General features: G+C 48.3%; 1 protein-coding gene and 1 pseudogene across 1 annotated transcript in view; both read right to left on the reverse strand.

Moving 5' to 3' along the window:
- LOC119966355 (tomoregulin-1-like) overlaps positions 1-19,057 on the reverse strand; it is a 394,538-nt gene that overhangs the window by 181,776 nt on the left and 193,705 nt on the right. The window lies entirely within an intron of this gene.
- Positions 17,592-17,676, reverse strand: LOC119966683 (annotated as a pseudogene).

Genomic DNA, 19,057 nt, shown 5'->3' on the forward strand with positions numbered 1-19,057 from the left:
CCACATTCCAGCGCCTGTTTGGGGAGGCTGTTACAGGAATCGAATCGTGCTGCTGGCTTGCCTTGGTCTGCTTTCAAAGCCAGCAATGTAGCCCTGTGCTAAACAGCCCCTGACAATAAGCGATTTTCATTTCATTTCATGTGTCAAACTGAGGGAGCAAAGGATGTCAATATTTTTAAGAGAGAGACCTGGGCCAAGCTTTCCAGAGTCTGAACCCTCCCTGGATTCACTTCCTTTCCCTTCAGTTGCTGCAAGTGACCAATTGATGGTCAGAATGAAAAAAGAAATGGAAAGGGGGAGAAAAGAAAGTGTTTTACTCACAGATGTTGGAGACAGGAGGAAGATTCCGTTGGTATGAAAGCTCAATTATCACTCACACAAAGCCCGCGCTCTGATTGGCTGGAGAACCACAGTCCCTCCTGTCCTCAATCTTTTTTCATTGGTCAGCATCTCAGCACGCAGATCAGGGGGCGGGGCCTGTCCCTGCATGTGAGGAGCTCTGATTGGCTGGAGAACCACAGTCCCTCCGGTCCTCAATCTTTTTTAATTGGTCAACATCTCAGCTCGCAGATCAGGGGGCGGGGCCTTTCCCTGCATGTGAGGAGCTCTGATTGGCTGGAGAACCACAGTCCCTCCGGTCCTCAATCTTTTTTCATTGGTCAACATCTCAGCATGCAGATCAGGGGGCGGGGCCTTTCCCTGCATGTGAGGAGCTCCCCCTCCCTTGGACATGCGCAGTCCCGGGCCGCCCGCCCGCGCGGCAGATAGAGCGGTTTCCCCACCGCGGGGGAGTCTGGGAGCGCAGTCACCTCACCCTGACACAAGGTACATGTCGGTAGTCACTGGATTTGATTGCAACGCCCCCCCCCCCCCCCCCCCCCCCCCTTAGCAAAACAATTTGTTAAATTCAGGTGGAAAAATTTAGGCATCTGGGTGACATTGGGGAAAGCAATAGCCTCTGATTGATGCCCCCATCTAATGGATGCCCGGGGCCAACGCACCGTCGGCCCCCCCCTCTGCACGCCACTGTCATGGAATGATCAAAGGGGGGGAATGAGGATGTGAAGCAAGGGTTAATAGCTAGAAAGAGCCAGAATGAACGGGATACATTACTGGAAAATCACAAGTAGAGGAGTGTGTTATTGAAGCCATTGAAGGGGAATGAACTTGTTGAGATAAGGGAGTTGAATTCGTGAGCCGACTCATGACTGTAAGTCGAATAGCCTTGAGAAACAAGGAAGATGGCCGGATAACGGAATATGAAATGTGGGAGCCGCTTGCAACTATGGCTAACACCTGCTGTTTAAGCTAAGACTGCTATATAATCATGTGCCAATAGATAACCTCAAAGTCTGTAAAATCATGTATCGAAACTATGGCAATAACAAGTTAATCATGTATTGGATCTATGGCAAAAAAACAAGTTTATGCTTTGTAATGGGGGCAAGCTCAAGTGAATGTAAGGGACAGCCCCCTAATAATACATATAAAAAAAGGATGTTTTGAGCAATACTTTGGCACTCTCCGAGGTGGTTCCCCGGAATACCTAGAGAGCGGCCCCGATCGCAATAAAGAATATTCTGAATTACGAACGTGTTCGGGACTGTTTCCTCCGGACTGAGAGACAAGTGAATTAGAGATGCATTCACAGTTCCATAGGTGTCGTCTTTGTCGTGTTTGCTGTCGGCGATGTTGTCTTTGGTACGCGTCGTGTCGTTGTCTTTGATATGGTTTTCATAGGTTGTGATGTTGTGTTGGTTCGTTTTGTTGCCGTGTTTGCTGTGCTCAAGGACCACACTCTGTGGATAATACGAGTCCTTCACACAGTTACTCGTGTCAGCGTGCTTTGTGGCATCTGCTGTTTTCTTGAGTGTGCCTTCATAGAGTTTGTGGCACTCCCCGTCTGGAGTCATGTCTGGCTTACTTGAATCAGCTTTGGCTTGTTGATTCTCCCCGTCTGGAGTCTGGTCTGTGTCACCTGAGTCAGTTTTCGCTTGTCGATGCTCCCTGTCTGGAGTCATAGCAGGTTCACTTGAGTCGGCTGAGATTTCTTGATGCTCCATGTCTGGAGTCAAAACATTCAGGAATGCATTTGCTTGTGGAGAGGCTCGAGCGAATGAAGTTTGAAGTAACGTGGTGTCACCGGAGTCACCAGTGGTCTCACTGTGATCGTCGAGTGCCTCTGTACACACTAGCTGAGGTGTGTCACATTGCACATCTTGTATGGGAAGTGGGATGCCGTTGTCACTTGTCTCACATACAGTGGGTAGAGCCTCAGTAGCTTCTTGTTGTTCACTTGAGCTGGGTAGACTGTCAGAGTATTCTTCTTGTGGCTCAAACCATGTGGGTGGACTGTCATAGTCGCTTTGTTGTTCACTGGAATGTGGTAGACTGTCATAGTCTTCTTCTTGTGGCTCAAACAATGTGGGTGGACTGTCATAGTCGCTTTGTTGTTCACTGGAACGTGGTAGACTGTCATAGTCTTCTTCTTGTGGCTCAAACAATGTGGGTGGACTGTCATAATCGCTTTGTTGTTCATTGGGGCGCGGTAGACTGTCATAGTCACTTTGTTGTTCACTGGAACGTGGTAGACTGTCATAGTCTTCTTGCTGTGCACTTGAGCATGGCGGACTGTCATAGTCTTTCCGTAGTTCACTTGAGCGTGGCAGACTTGCATCGTCTGCTGCTGGTTGCTCAGAGGAGGTTGCTAGACCCTCATGGTCTTGTTCATGCAAGGACTGCGTTTTGGAGTCTTGCGTAGCTTCTATCGTGGAGTCTGTCCACGAGCTCGCTGTGGAGGCTTGTGTCACCCGAGTCACTTCTTGTGTGGAGACGTGCAGTTGTCTCGCTGTTGAGACTTTCATCGCTTTCTGTGTGGAGGCTGGGACCCTTCGTGGTGCATGGACCACTCTCTGTGTGGAGTCGGGAACCCTTCGCGGTGTGTGGACCACTCTGTGTGTGGCAGCAGGCCACTCTCTGTGGGCTTGTACCGCTCTCTGTCTCTTGGTGTCAGGCCGCAGAATAATCCTGCACTCACGAGTCGGGCTTTCATATATGCTGGGCTGAAGATCCTCAAATCCGAAGAACACATCCGCGTCTGTGTCGGAATCCACTGTGGAACACAGCTCGTTGCAGTTCGGATTTGGTACTGGGGTCGCCATCTCGAATGATGAAACCTTTGTCTGAGTCGTCGTCTTCTAGGACCGTATCATCACATTTTGTGTCGGAGCTGGCATTGGCGTTGTGATGTTCAAAGAAGAAATAAAGGTCGGAGTCGTGGTATTCAAGGACTGTATCATCTCTTTGGTCGGTGCTAACTGCTTGTTGCAGGGTTCTGCGGAGGTTACTTTCAGCTGCTGGTCGAATTTCAGGCATTGTGCTGTCGTTCCAGGTGAAAGAATCGGGTTTTACGGCTTTAAATTTTTTTTTTCTTGTTTTGGGACATTTCCCCTTTAAGTGGGTGTGGTCCGGGGCCAAGCCCAGCAAGCGCCTTCGCCCCCGCTGACTGAGCCAGCGAGTGTGGCTGAGACTTATCCACCTTCGGCTCTCACACCATTTTCCAATCCTCCATCCTCACAATTAACTCGTGGGTATCCAAATCCAAAATGGCACCCAGCACCCTCCTCACAAACCCCGCATCATCACAGTTGGGGCCATATACGCTCGCCAGCGCCACCAACCTCCCCTTGATGCCCTCGTCACAATCAAGTACCTGCCCCCCTGTGCGCCACCACCTTCTCCATCTGAAATCTCACCCTCTTGCCCACCAACATCACTACCCCCTGAGCCTTGTTATCGAACCCAGAATGGAGACCCTGACTCACCCAATCCTTCCTGAGCCTAACCTGGGGCGAAATTCTCCAACCCCACGCAGGGTCAGAGAATCGCCCGGGGCCGCCGAAAATCCCGCCCCTGCCATGGCAGAAATTCTCCACCACTCGGGAATTGGCGGGGGCGGGAATCGCGCCACGTCGAACGGCGAGCCCCCTGTGGTGATTCTCCGGCCCGCGATGGGCCGAAGTCCCGCCGCTGGGAGGCCTCTCCCGCCGCCGAGGTTTGAACTACCTCTGGTGGCGGCGGGATCGGCGGTGGGAGCGGGCCCCCGGGGTCCTGGGGGGGCACGGGGCGACCGGACCACGGGGGGTGCCCCCACGGTGGCCAGGCCCGCGATCGGGGCCCACCGATCGGCGGGCGGGCCAGTGCCGTGGGGGCACTCTTTCTCTTCCGCCGCTGGCACGGCCGACACCATGCCAGAGGCGGACCCCCAGCACGCATGCGTGAACCGGCGAAGGCCTTTCGGCCAGACCCGGCGCCGGGCGTCAAAGGCAGTTGGTGCCGGTTTTGGCGCCAGTCGGCGTGGTGCCAACCGCTCCGGCGCGGGCCTAGCCCTCAAAGGTGAGGAGAATTCCCCACCTTTGGGGAGGCTCAACGCCGGAGTGGTTGGCGCCACTCCGCTACGCCGGGACCCCCCGCCCCGCCGGGTAGGGGAGAATCCCGCTCCTGACCTTTCACCCTTAGGTGGGTTTTCTGCAACATCACTGCATCAGTCTTTAAGCTCTTTAAATGCGTAAATACCCTTGACCTCTTCACTGGATCCCTAAACCCCTCACGTTCCACATTACTATTCTGACTGGGGGCCTCTCACCACCCCCCCTTCCCAAACTCATTGAAACTTGTTTGACCAGGTTCCAATGGCCATGGCCCCTCCCCCACCACACTTCCGTTCACTAGCCAACCTTCGCTTGTTAGTGTGGAGGTCCCTGCCCAGGCCCCCCTCCTCCCAAGCCCTCCACCATGACCCAATCTCTGAAAACAAAGGCACTCAAAAATAACCAGAGCACAAAAACCACGCTCCAGAAAACCGCCATAATCCCAAAGTACAATATTCTCGTACCCACTGTAGCCCATAGCAAAGGTACTCTAACTTTACCTATCAACCAACCCAAAAACCAAACCCCCAACCCTTTCCCCCACAAATACAAAACAAATAAACAACCTGAAACAGGAAATAAAGGCTGTACGCCCCTCCCCTCAGTCCAAAGCCAAACCTCAGTTCCATCTCTCATTTCAACCCCAATCCTTCGGCCTTCACAAAAGCCTCCGCCACCTCCACTGTCTCGAAGTAGAAGTTTCTCAAATTATAGATCACCCTCTGCTTCGGCGGGCAGACCGTGTTGAATCTAACACTGTTGCTGAAGAATGCCGCTTTCACCTGAAAGAAGGCCACCTGCCTTCTTGCCAGCTCCTCGGTGAAGTCCTGGTATTTAAGAATACCAGCTCCTTCCCACTTCACCTCCCACCTGTGCTGCGCCCAATTCAGGACTTCTCCTTGCCATGGAGCATGTGGAAACAAATTACGACTGCCCTTGGTGGCTCATTTTCCTTCGGCTTTGTCCTGAGCGACCGATGAGCTCTATCCAGCTCATACCTGGAGGGTTCTTTCCCCTCCCCCAACAATTCGGCCAACATCGCCGTGAAGCATTCAGTCAGCCTCGGGCCCTCCAACCCCTCAGGAAAGCCACTATTCGTAAATTCTGCCGCCTTGACCTGTTCCCGATGTTCTCCACCTTGGCTCTGAGTACTGTGTTGGTCTCCATCAACCTTCACAGCTCCTCATCCATTGAGGTGAACTGGTCACTGTGCTGAGACAGAGCTTCCTCCACTCCCTTTAACTTCTCTCCTTGTTCCAGGACCTCGGCTGATATCTCCAACAATGCTGCCTTCACCGGGGCCATCGCCTCCTCTACCAATTCCTTAATCGCAGCAATCATCTCCCGACGCATCACCTCCATATGCTTGGAGAATTGCTTCTCAAATTCTCCAGCCATCTCGGTCAGAGTCTCCACTGTGAAGGGGGCGGCACATCTTACTCGCGGTTTTTTTCTGCGTCTTAGTCATTCCCCACCTTCCTTACATCTTCCTGTACCGCGCATTAAACTCCAAAAACCAGAGCCTCACAAAGGAGCTACCCAATGTGCGTCATCAACCTACATACCGCCACTGGAAGTCTGGACTAGCCGCACTGATACTAAGGTTACCAGAGCTGATCAAAGGATAGGAATCCTACGGCGAGCAAATCACCTGACCCTCCCCAAAGCCTGTCCACCATCTACAAGGCACAAGTCATGACTGTGATGGAATACTCTGCACTTGCCTGGATGTAATAACAGTCAAGAAGCTTGACACCACTCAGGACACAGCAGGCCTCTTCCACAAACATTCAATCCCACCACCACCGACAAACAGTGACAGCCATGTGTACCATTTATAATAATAATAATAATCACATTGTCACAAGTAGGCTTCAATGAAGTTACTGTGAAAAGCCCCTAGTCGCCACATTCCGGCGCCTGTTCGGTGAGGCCGGTACAGGAATTGAACCCGCGCTGCTGTCATTGTTCTGCATTACAAGCCAGCTATTTAGCCCAGTGTGTTAAACAAGGCCCTGGTTTATAAGATTTATAAGATGCACTGCAGTAACACGCCAAGGTTCCTTAGGCAGCACCTTCCAAACCCACGACCACTAACATCTAGAATGACAAGAGTAGCAGATGCCTGGGAACCCGCCCCCCATTTGGAGATCCCCCTCCAAGTCACTCACTATCCTATATCTCAGGGACTGCAGCTGTTCAAAAGGCACCTCACTACTAACGGAGGTAGCTATGGAAATAGCAGCGGTGCTGGTTGTTGTCTTCCAAAATTCTATAGATTCTGGAGTAGTCCCAACAGATTGGAGGGTGGCAAATATAACCCTCCTATTTAAAAAGGGGAGCGAGAAAACAGGGAATTACAGACCAGTTATACGAAAGTAGTAGGGAAAATGTTAGAGTCTATTATAAACGATGTAATAACATGACACTCAGGAAATGCCAATGGAAATGCCAACGGAAAAGTCAGCATGGATTTATGAAAGGTGTCAGGGTCTTTCCTGTTTATTCCCTTATTTCCCCTTTCTTTTCTTTTTCAGTTAACATTTCACTCTGTAGGTGATTCATAGACAAGTATCTTTAAGCCAAGCAGCAGAGACAATGAGGAATTCAGAAGTTACAGGAGAGAACACTCTGCTAGTTTGAACAGGAGCTTCAGATTTCCGGTACCAAATAGAGGGATGGGTGGCACTCAGTTTGATAGATTGGTTGGTGGCTAATGAATTGGCCAAATGGCTGTACTCTGCCTGGTGAGTGGGTCATATCCCAGTGGGATGGCTGTCAGAGACCTGAGGGAGCAGTTGAGTCCGAGACACAGAAAGACAAGTACCTGCTTTCTCTCCCTCTCCAGAAAGGCTGAGTGTGCTGTATTCCTGAAGCTGCAGAGAATCTGGATGAATAAATCTACAGGGAATCATTACAGGTTGTAAACAAAGACAAGAACCTGTTCTCTCTCCAGAAAGTCTGTGAGTGCTGTATTTTTGAAACTGCAGAGATCTGAATGAATCTACAGTAAAATCTTCAACTGAAAGCAAAGTTTGAAGAGGAGTAAGATGCTAAGAAACACCATCTGAAACCAGGGCTCTTTTTTTCCTTTTACTTATGATTTTGTACCCCTTTCTTCCTCTCTGTGTCTGTCTGTTGTGGATATGTGTGTGTGTGAGTGTGCGCGTGTGTGTGTGTGTGTGTGTCTGTCTGTTGTGGATATGTGTGTGTGTGTGTCTGTGTGTGTGTGTGTGTGTCTGGCTGTTGTGGATGAAATGAAAATGAAAATCACTTATGGTCACGAGTAGGCTTCAATGAAGTTACTGTGAAAAGCCCCTAGTCGCCACATTACGGCGCCTGTCCGGGGAGGCTGGTACGGGAATCGAACCGTGCTGCTGGCCTGCATGGTCTGCTTTAAAAGCCAGCGATATTAGCTGAGTGAGCTAAACCAGCCCCATGTGTGTGTGTGTGTGTGTGTGCGTGCGTGCGTGTGTGTCTGTGTGTGTGTGTGTTTGACTGTTGTGGATATGTGTGTGTGTGTGTCTGTTGTGGATGTGTGTGTGTGTGTCTGGCTGTTGTGGATATGTGTGTGTGTGTGTCTGTTGTGGATATGTGTGTGTGTGTGTCTGTTGTGGATGTGTGTGTGTGTGTCTGTGTTGTGGATGTGTGTGTGTGTGTCTGGCTGTTGTGGATATGTGGGTGTGTGTGTGTGTGTGTATATATAGAGAGTGGGGGGCAGGTTAAAGCGGAGAATTTGAAATTAGATTATAGTTAACCAGTTGCATTTGCGGTATGTTTCATAACATTCTTAACAAGTAATTGTGTTTACATCTGCAAGCTTCGTGACTATAATTATTGGGCAGCCAAGGGCCAAAGACTTTGGGTAGTTAGAAAGGGGGGTGGGGTGAGTTGGGAAGGAAGTATTCGGTAGATGTTACATTTTTCTCAGTTTACTTACATTACTCTTAAATAATAAAAGATTATTTGTGTTAACATTTACAAACCTGGTGGCTGTACTTAATCGGGATCAAAGCAAAGACATCAGATATTTAAGTAAATTTCATCTCACGTGTCTTCCGACCCCGGATCAAGTGGAGCTGGAATTGACCACGCACTAACCTAGGGGTCGTAACACCTCTTTAAGGCTATTGCCACTTTAAAACTGTGCAGTAATTGTTTTTCACCACATGAGCTGTTGTTGCTTGGATACAGTTCGCTTTCCTTTGCAGGTGTATTTGTGACAAATATATCAGTGCAGGTACAGAGTGTCTTGGGCTGTTTACTTTTTTACTCTTAAAGCTGCAACAATACTTCCTCATGCCTGCTGTTTCTTTTTAAGTCACTGGACTCTTTTAGACTGCAGCAATTCTTTCTTTTAAAATTTGAAGCCACAGCTCTTCCAGCTTGGCCATCTTCTCTTATTGTTTTACTCTGCATGTTTCTGCTTGAAACCTTTGGCTCTGCCAGCCAATCCTACAGGTTGGTTTTCACAAATCTATCTTTCAGTTTCTTTAATGCATTGAACACCTTCTAACTGTCCGTCTTTTCTGATTCCAGATTGCTCAGGATCTGGCAAAATTTTAAAATTGGTCTATTCACCTAAAAAGAGGCACTCGGGTGAGTACTTTGTTTTCCGACTTTGATTAAGATAGGATACTCACAGGTGTCGGGCCAGAGGCAGTGTCATGATAATTTTATTTTTGCCGCCAGATGCACTTTCGGACGCTTCATTAGAAACACAAAAGGTATTTATTAATAAGAGAAACTGTAGAGCAGCACAGCAGCCAGCACGGCTGCACCTAGTTCCCAACATGTCCCCTGCCTAAGAGAGGACTCCACCCCCTGGAGTGATTACCCACTCTACATCTCAATTGGTCCCCCAAGCAGGTGACCCTTACTCTGCGGTGTTGTAATTAAAGGGGCAATCACAACTTTAGACTTCTAGACACTAAAGGCATCAAGGGTATGGGGAGCGTGTGGATAGAGGACGGACCAGACATGGTCAGATTGATTGGTGGAGTAGGCCCAAAGGGTCGAAAGGCCTACTCCCGCTCCCATTTTCTTGGTTCTATGTTTGACCTAAGATTTGGAGATCACAAAAACAGACCTCATGTGCACAAAGTCCTCTTCAATGACATTTGACCACTTGTGGCAAAATCGGGAGAGTTGTCCTACAGACGACCCAAGCAAGAGCCCGGCAGAGTCACACTTATAGAATCATGCCTGCCAATGTCCCAGACTCACCTCTCCATCAATATCCCTGGGTATGTTCTGTCTGATGGCAGGCAGGCCGACCAGAGATGCCAGATAGTGACACACAGTCAGAACGGAGTGACTCTCAGAGTCTTCAATATTCAATCCGGTCTCCATGAAGTCTCACGCATTGGATCAAACATGGGCAAGGAGATCACCTGCAGTTAATCATCTATTGCTCTCCATCAGCTGATGAATCATTACTTCTCCATTTTTACCCCATTTGAAAGAAGCAGTAAGGAAGTATCTGGGTTGGGAACTTTGGCGTCCATCAATGAACAACCATGCCTCAACTCCAAATCATTCAGTGAGCTTGTGAATTTAGTGAAGGCTCGATTGCAAACTCAACCACCAGTTATTCAAATGTAATTAAAAAGTTTGAGCCTAAGAAGAATCGTTTGCAACTTACATTGCTAAACTGAAGCAATTATCGGAGTATTGTGATTTTGGTGCCACCCTAAATGACATTTTACATGATAGGTTAGTCTGTAACATGAACAACAACACTATTCAACACAGATTGCATTCGTGGGCCGACATAAATTTTAAACAAGCAATTTGAGGAGGTACCAAGGAAGTTAGACAAAGGAGAACCAGTGGACGTGATTTATTTAGATTTCCAGAAAACCTTTGACAAGGGGCTGGTTTAGCTCACTGGGCTAAATCGCTGGTTTTTAAAGCAGATCAAGCAGGCCAGCAGCACGGTTCGATTCCCGTACCAGCCTCCCCGGACAGGCGCCGGAATGTGGCGACTAGGGGCTTTTCACAGTAACTTCATTGAAGCCTAGTCGTGACAATAAGCGATTTTCATTTCATTTCATTTTCACAAGGTGCCGCATAGGAGATTGTTAAATAAGTTAATTATGTAGAGAGAATTGGCTGACTGGCAGAAGGCAGAGAGTGGGGATAAAGGAACCTTTTTCAGGATGGCAGCCGGTGACTAGTGGTGTGCCTCAGGGGTCTGTGTTGGGACCACAACCTTTCACAATATACATTAATGATCTGGAAGAAGGTACTGAAGACACTGTTGCTAAACTTGCAGATGATACAAAGATTCGTAGAGGGACAGGTAGTATTGAGGAAGCAAGGGGGCTGCAGAAGGATTTGGGCAAGCTAGGAGAGTGGGCAATGAAGTGGTAAATGAAATACAATGTGGAAAAATGTGAGGTTATGCACTTTGGAAGGAGGAATTTAGGCATAGACTATTTTCTAAATGGGGAAATGCTTAGGAGATCAGAAGCACAAAGGGACTTGGGAGTCCTTGTTCACGATTCTCTTAAGGTTACATGCAGGTTCAGTCGGCAGTTAAGAAGGCAAATGTAGGTTCAGTCGGCAGTTAAGAAGGAAAATGCAATGTTAGCATTCATGTCAAGAGGGCTACAATACAAGACCAGGATGTACTTCTGAGGCTGTATAAGGCTCTGGTCAGACCCCATTTGGAGTACTACGAACAGTTTTGGGCCCCGTATCTAGAACATACAGTGCAGAAGGAGGCCATTCGGCCATTCGAGTCTGCACCAATCCACTCAAGCCCTCACTTCCACCCTATCCCCATAACCCAATAACCTCTCCTAACCTTTTTAGACACTAAGGGCAATGTAGCATGGCCAATCCACCTAACTTGCAAGTCTTTGGATCGTGGGAAGACACCGGAGCACCCGGAGGAAACCCACGCAGACACGGGCAGAACGTGCAGACTCCGCACAGGCAGTGACTCAGCGGGAAATCAAACCTGGGACCCTGGCGTTGTGAAGCCACAGTGCTAGCCACTTGTGCTACCGTGCTGCCCATGTAAGGAAGGATGTGCTGGCCTTGGAAAGAATCCAGAGGAGGTTCACAAGAATGATCCCTGGAATGAGCAGCTTGACGTATGAGGAACAGTTGAGGACTCTGATTTGTACTCGTTGGAGTTTAGAAAGATGAGGGGAGGATCTTATTGAAATTTACAGATTACTTCGAGGCCTGGATAGAGTGGACGTGGAGAGGATGTTTCCACTTGTAGGAAAAATTAGAACCAGAGGACACCATCTCAGACTAAAGGGACGATGCTTTAAAACAGAGATGAGGAGGAATTTCTTCAGCCAGAAGGTGGTGAATCTGTGGAACTCTTTGCCGCAGAAGGCTATGGAGGCCAAAGCACTGAGTGTCTTTAAGACAGAGATAGATAGGTTCATGATTATTAAGGGGATCAGGGGTTATGGGGAGAAGGCAGGAGAGTGAGGATGAGAAAAATATCAGCCATGCTTGAATGGCGTAGCAGACTCGATGGGCCGAGTAGCCTAATTCTTCTCATGGTCTTATGGAGCTAGCGCTGGCCATGAAAAGCACTGAAAAAGGTGCACAAGAGCTGCAGAGTGCATAAAATGGCGGCGTTCACCAGTTAGGGCAGGAAGCTGCAGCCAGCTTGGCACCAAAACCGCTTAAGCAGCCATGATGCGGGAAACAATTTCTACCAGCAACAAAACAAACAGGTACAGAATAGGCAATCACTCAGTAATGCTTAAAGGGGAATGTTGATTTAAGGAGGCTGAGTGATTTTATCGTCACAAGAGGACGTTTGATAAAGCAAGGCAGAGCTAAGTCAAGATCGCCGAGTAATTGATCAACAAAGTTGTTACAAGTATACAATGTGGAGGAGCCCAGCACCAGTGATTCTGGTATTCACCTTGTTTAATCTAAAAACAGGCATGATAGATCCAAGGGTAAATGGTAAGCCTCATAAGAAGAAAGTGGATGCAGGGGTATCAGCCACCCTGATGGACGACCACACATTTCAGTACCTAAGAGAAGGAGTCCAACTATTGAACTTGAACAGCACTTACCATAGAATCATTGAATCCTAGAATTTACAGTGCAAGACGACATTGGGCCCATTGAGTCTGCACCGCCCCTTGGAAAGAGCACCCTACTTAAGCCCACACTTCCACCCTATCCCCGTAACCCACCTAACCTTTTGGACACTAAGGGGCAATTTAGCATGGCCAATCCATCTAACCTGATTATCTTTGGACTGTGGGAGTAAACCGGAGTACCCGGAGGAAACAAACACAGAGATAGGGAAAAAGCACAAACTCCACCCAGACATTCACCTGAGGCCGAAATTGAACCCGGGTCCCTGGAGCTGTGAGGCAGCAGTGCTAACCAATGTGCCACGTACCATCCCAACTTCTTCCAAGTTGAAGAATATACAGGAGAAGCAATTCATATAAATGGCATCACAATGGTACCTGTAAGCTATGGACAACAGTCTACCCTGCTGCCAGTGACAATTGTGGCTCAAAGAAATCAAATTGAACTGGGCCAAGATTTTTCAAGTAGGGGAAGGGGAACTGCCCGAACTGATAAAAAAATTCAAGAACGTCGTCTGTGATGAATTATACAAAATGAAAGTGCGGCAAGCCAAGATTTATGTGGATCTAGAGACAAGTCCCCGATTCTTTAGAGCAAGACCAGTACCATATGCCTTATCCAAGAAGGTGGATGCTGAGTAAAACAGGTTGGAAGAACTCGGCATTATCCAGCTAATTCAGTTCTGGAAATGGGCAGCACCTATAGTCGCCGCATTGAAACCGGACAAGACCATCCGTATTTGCGGTGATTATGAGCTAACAGTTAATCAGGCCACCCAGCTGGATAAATATCCAATCAGAAAATTGAAGACCTTTATGTATAGCTGGCAGGAGGTTAATCTTACACAAAGCTGGCTATGGGTCACACAAATCAGCAACTCGAATTAAATTATGCTTCCTCGAAGTATGTCACGATAAATATACACTGTATATGCGCCTGCGTTTTGGTGTCTTCGGCATGTGCAATATTCCAAAGGACAATGTGTCTGCCATAGGGGCTACCATAGGTTGTAGTATACACAGAATCCCTTTTGGACACTAAGGGGCAATTTATCATGGCCAGTCCACCTAACCTGTCACATTTTTGGACTATGGGAAGAAACCAGAGCTGGAGGAATCCCTGCAGACATGGGGGGAATGTACAAACTCCACACAGGCAGTGACCCAAGGCTGGAATTGAACCCGGGTCCCTGACGCTATGAAGCAGCAGGGCTAACCACTGTACCGCCCTTGATAATGTGCTTACAACTGGATCAACAGAGGCCAAGCATCTAGCAAACTTGGAAGAGATTTTAGGAGGCTAGAGTTTGCCTCAAGAAAGAGATGTGCACCTTTCAAGCCGCTGAGGTGACCTACCTGGGCACCATGTAGTTGCAGCAGAATTACATCCCGTGAAAGATAAGATCAAAGCATTAAAGAAGACCACCACAAACACAACTGAACTCAAATTATTTTTGGGGACGGTAAACTACTCTAGGTAATTTTTTACCAAACATATCAACAGTATTGCCCCCCCTTGCATATCCTGCTGAAGAAACACCATTGTTGGTCTTGGAAGGATCCTCAGGAGGAATCGCCTGTGCCAGAAAAGGTACCTGTTATTGCAGTCCAGTTAATTATAGAATCATAGAATTTACAGTGCAGAAGGAGGCCATTCGGCCCATCAAGTCTGCACCGGCCCTTGGAAAGAGCACCTACTCAAGCCCATGTCTCCTCCCTATGCCCGTAACCCCACTTAAACTCTCTGGACACTGAGGGCAATTTAGCATGGCCAATCCACCTAACCAGCACATCTTTTGACTGTGGGAGGAAACCGGAGCACCCGGAGGAAACCCACGCAGAAATGGGGAGAACTTGCAGACTCCGCACAGAGAGTGACCCAAGCCAGGAATTGAACCTGGGATCCTGGAGCTGTGAAGCAACAATGCTAACCACTGTGCTACTGTGCTGCCCGATCCAGTAATGTCGATCCAGTGGAAGAATCTCGGACAACAGAATTACAATTCTTAAAAAAATACTGTTTTCTTTTTGTCGGGAAATTATACTCCAAACTACAAAGAGGGACATTCCCACTTTATACTCATCACACCTTGCACTCTCCATGGAATTAAAGATCTTACGGCAAACTCAGTTTCCAAAGGGTTCCTGGGTCTCATTTCTCTGATTAATAACTTGAGTGCCGTCTCCAGTTGCTTTCCTAATTTTTCGGATATTTCTTAAATTCCCTTGACCATTGCCACCAGAGGATCAACCTTGATTGAATGATGATTGCAGAAGGAGATGGCAGGAGCATAATTAAGCATAACTAAAAATGAATGCCAACCCTGCATGTACACTGGACAGTGGAAGCAGAACACTAGACACAGACCTAAGTGATTCCGTAACTAACAGATCAGATCAGATTTGCAGTCCTGCCACATCCAGTTGTGAATGGTGATGGACAATGAAACTAATGGGAGAAGAAGACAACATGAACACGTTCGTCCTCAATGCTGATGCACCATAGCACATGAGAGCAAATGATAAGGCTGTAGCATTCATAACCATCTTCAACCAAAAGCTGGTTTAGCTCACTGGGCTAAATCGCTGGCTTTGAAAGCAGGCCAGCAGCACGGTTCGATTCCCGTACCAGCCTCCCCAGACAGGCGCCGGAATGTGGCGACTAGGGGCTTTTCACAGTAACTTCATTGAAGCCTACTCGTGACAATAAGCGATTTTCATTTTTCATTTTCATTTTCATTTTCAAGTGGTTGATCCATCTCGCCTTCTTCCCAGAAAGACAGATGTCACCCTTCAGCCAATTCGATTCACTCTATGTGATATCAAGACGTTTTGAGGGCACTGGATGTAGCAAAGGCTATCAATCCCGATAACCTCCCAGCTGGAGTGCTGAATGTTTATACTCAAAAACAAATTATACTGCTTCTGTATAACTACAACACGAGCATCCATCTGGCTGTGTGCAAAATTATCCAGGTATGTTCTGTTCACAAAAAACAGGGAATCCAATCCAATCAATTACCACTGCTTCAACTTGCTTGCAATCATCAGCAGAAAATGGAGGTTATTGTCGACAATGCCATCAAGTGGCTCTTACTCACCAGTAATGTGATCATCAATGCTCAGTTAGGGTTCCTTGCTGAGCTTCATTACAGCCTTGGTTCAAACATAGAAAATAAGAGCTGAATTCTGTAATAGGGCTAATGGTAAATATGTAAACAGCCAGTCTACATGATCGGTGATGTGAGACCGCATGACAACAGAGCCCAATGAGGGATAGTTCTGTAGCCTTCTGTTTTGTCCTGTATATAGTTAGAAGAATATTTAATAAACAGTAAAGTTTTGCCAATAGCCGTGCCTCCAGCAATCTCTATCTATCCTAACCAAAGACAACCTGAGCTAAGACCTACAAGAATGTTTTCAATTTTTTTTTCCAATTAAGGGGCAATTTAGCCTGACCAATCCACCTGCCTTGCACATTTTCCAGGTTGTGGGGGTGAGACCCACGCAGAACGGGGAGAATGTGCAAACTCCACACGGACAGTGACCCGGGGCCGGGATCAAACCCAGGTCCTTGGCGGCATGAGGCAGCAGTGCTAACCACTGCGCCACCGTGCCCCCCAGACCTACAATGTTAAGGGATAGACTTCTGTCTGGGTGGTATCAATAATTTGGCTACTCAATGGAAGCTGTCAGTGGAAATTATGCTGGATTTAAAGCAGGTCATTGAACTTTCCCTTTCTCACGAACATGCGGAGAAGGGTGTACAGGAACTGCAAGGATCTGTTGATTCTGGTGTGCATAGCTTGGGCTCACCTTCCGTGCAGACTCCATATCGGTCACAGGATGGTGCGGGTCTGGCCAGAATTCCTCCGACAGAGCAGCCCCCGAGGCATGTTCGAGCCAGAGTTGGGTTTTGGGCGCTGCCTTGGCCCGGTCGGATACTTCACCCAAGGATGATGGTGAGAGCCAGCCACCATGCTGCCATTGTGGTTGAGGAGCTCAACCGTTAAGGTGCAGAGAACATCATGCACAACAGCAGCTGAGGTCGCCCCAGACAAGGGCTTTGCATGTGGACACCCAGGAGGATGATGACGACTGCTTGAAGCAGTTGAATTTGGATTATCTTGCAGGTTGATGGACACCAAGTACTGATGTAGATGAACACGGGGCTGCCACCTCCATTATAGCCCTCTGCACGTTTCGGCGCCTGCGTATGGGAATCATGTCACTGACCTTGTGGGAAACCAAGGCTCGATTGGCCACCTATACAGGGGGACTGTTGAAAATTGTGGGAACCACCATGACGCCGGTGATGACTGGATAGCAGACAGTTCGCCTGCCCCAGGTGGTTGTACATGCCGGGTTTAGGAAGAGACTGGTTGAGACTCCTTCAGTTCGATTGGCAATAAATCTTCCGAAAGGGCTCTGGCAATCTTTATGTTGTGTTGAATAAATATACGGACATTTTCCAGGAAGGTCGGGCCAGGAGTAAGGGTGCCAGAGCCCACATCTATGTCGATCCTGCTGTCAGCCCCAGTACCTCCGGACCATGCTGATTCCGTATGCGCTACTTCCTAAGGTAGATGCAGAACTGCAACTTTTATAAGATCTGGGGGACATTCGACCCGTACATGGGCTGCACCTGTGCTGTCATGGATGAAACCTGATACAAGTGCCTGGCTGTGTGGGGACTTCAAGCTTACCATAAACGGGGCTTCACGATTGGACCGCTATCCAATGCCCCTGTTTGAGGATCTACATGCTCGGTTTGTCAAGGCCTGTTCATTTACAAAGCTAGACATGAGTCACATGTACCTGCAGGTGGAGCTCCACCCAGAGTTTAGAAAATCTGCCACGATGAATACACCTCGGGCATTGTTCGAATACACCTGCCTTCCATTTGGAGTTTTGTTGGGTCCCGCAATATTTCAGAGAGTGATGGAAAACATCTTGCAGGGCGTGCCAAAAGTGGTTGTCTACTTAGATAACGTTCTTATCACCAATTCAATGGAACAGGAGCACATGGCGAATCTCCCGGAGGTACTCCACCATTTTGCCCATATGGACACCCAACAGAAATATGGAACGCTTCACGGATTTGCGTGTCATCCTTGCTAATCTTCTCTGTATGGTTCCAATTTTTTTTTTAGTATATGTGCTGCCGAAGCGAGCATGGCACCCAACAGAAAGGAAGTAAATGTGTTTTCCGTGTCAAGGCAGTGATTTACCTTGGATATCGCATGGACAGTGATGGGATACACCCAGTCGAGGATAAAGCCCCCACCCTGCAGCATGACACTGAGCTCTGGCCCTTTTTGGGCCTCATTAATTATTATGGCAAATTTATTGCAAACTTGGCCTCTCTATTGGCTTCGTTGCACGTGTTGTTGTGGAAAGACCAGAAATGGTGCTGGGGCACATCTCAGGGCAAGGCATTCACAGCCATAAAGAGGTGCCTATCTTTAAAACGGCTCCTGATCTTAACGTATGCTGCTTCCCCTTATGGCATCGGAGCGGAGCTAGCCCTTGAGTGGGATGACGGCACGGAATACCCCACTGCATTTGCCTAGAGGACCGATATGCACAAATTGAGAAGGAAGGTCTGGCTGTTATCTTTAGAATTAAGAAATTCCATCAATATGTGTATGGATGGCATTTCATTATCATAATGGACCACAAGCTGTTACTCAACCTATTCCGAGAGGGCAAGAGCAACCCGCCAATTGCGTCGGCCAGGATCCAGCGGTGGGCATGCTATTTATGAACACACTTTTCAACACCGTTCAGGTACCAGGATTTCCCATGCGGATGTCCTCAGCCGTCTGCCACTGCCCACAGCATCCTGACCCCCACCTACTGCAGATGAGGTGATTGTGATGTTGAGTTTTATCGACACCTTATGGATCACGGCTGCTCGAGTATGTGCATGGACACAGAGGGACTCAGCAGCATGTAGACCATTTGACCAGATATGAGCTCGCCTGTCAGGATGTTCCACCGGCAGTAGTACCACCGTCTCCGCAGCATAAGCCACCCCTTGGGTTGAGGGGCCAGCGGTCAGGTTTGTCACATCTGGCCCAGCAAGAGTTCTATGACTCGGGTTCCGGTATGGATACGGAGATATCTTTGCTAGCAGATGACAGTGTGTCCGGCACCGAGATCCCTACTGTTCCCCTTCAGCAGTCTGACAGGAAGCAGCAGATAGTGAACCATTACACTCCACCCGACCCAGAACCACCACAACTGGATGCACAGCTGTGGGCTAATCAGCACAGAAGGCCTCTGCCAGTTGCAGCTGATGGGGAAGTTTTAGACCCTGGGGGGAAACAATGATTGATCTCCCTGTAGGACTCGTGGAGTACGAGCTCCCAGGGTAGGGGGCGGAGGCCAAACCCCTGGGGCTCATTATGAGCAAGGTATAAAAGCCAGCCCAACTCATGGCCTGGTGTAACAAATCCTCCCAGCTAGAATTGTGCTCGGAGTGAGATGCTGCATTACGCAGACTATTGTAAATAGGTAAGTAAATTCATCTTCATGAAT

Source organism: Scyliorhinus canicula, chromosome 5 (assembly GCF_902713615.1).
Source record: "Scyliorhinus canicula chromosome 5, sScyCan1.1, whole genome shotgun sequence".
NCBI classification, from domain to species: Eukaryota; Metazoa; Chordata; class Chondrichthyes; order Carcharhiniformes; family Scyliorhinidae; genus Scyliorhinus; species Scyliorhinus canicula.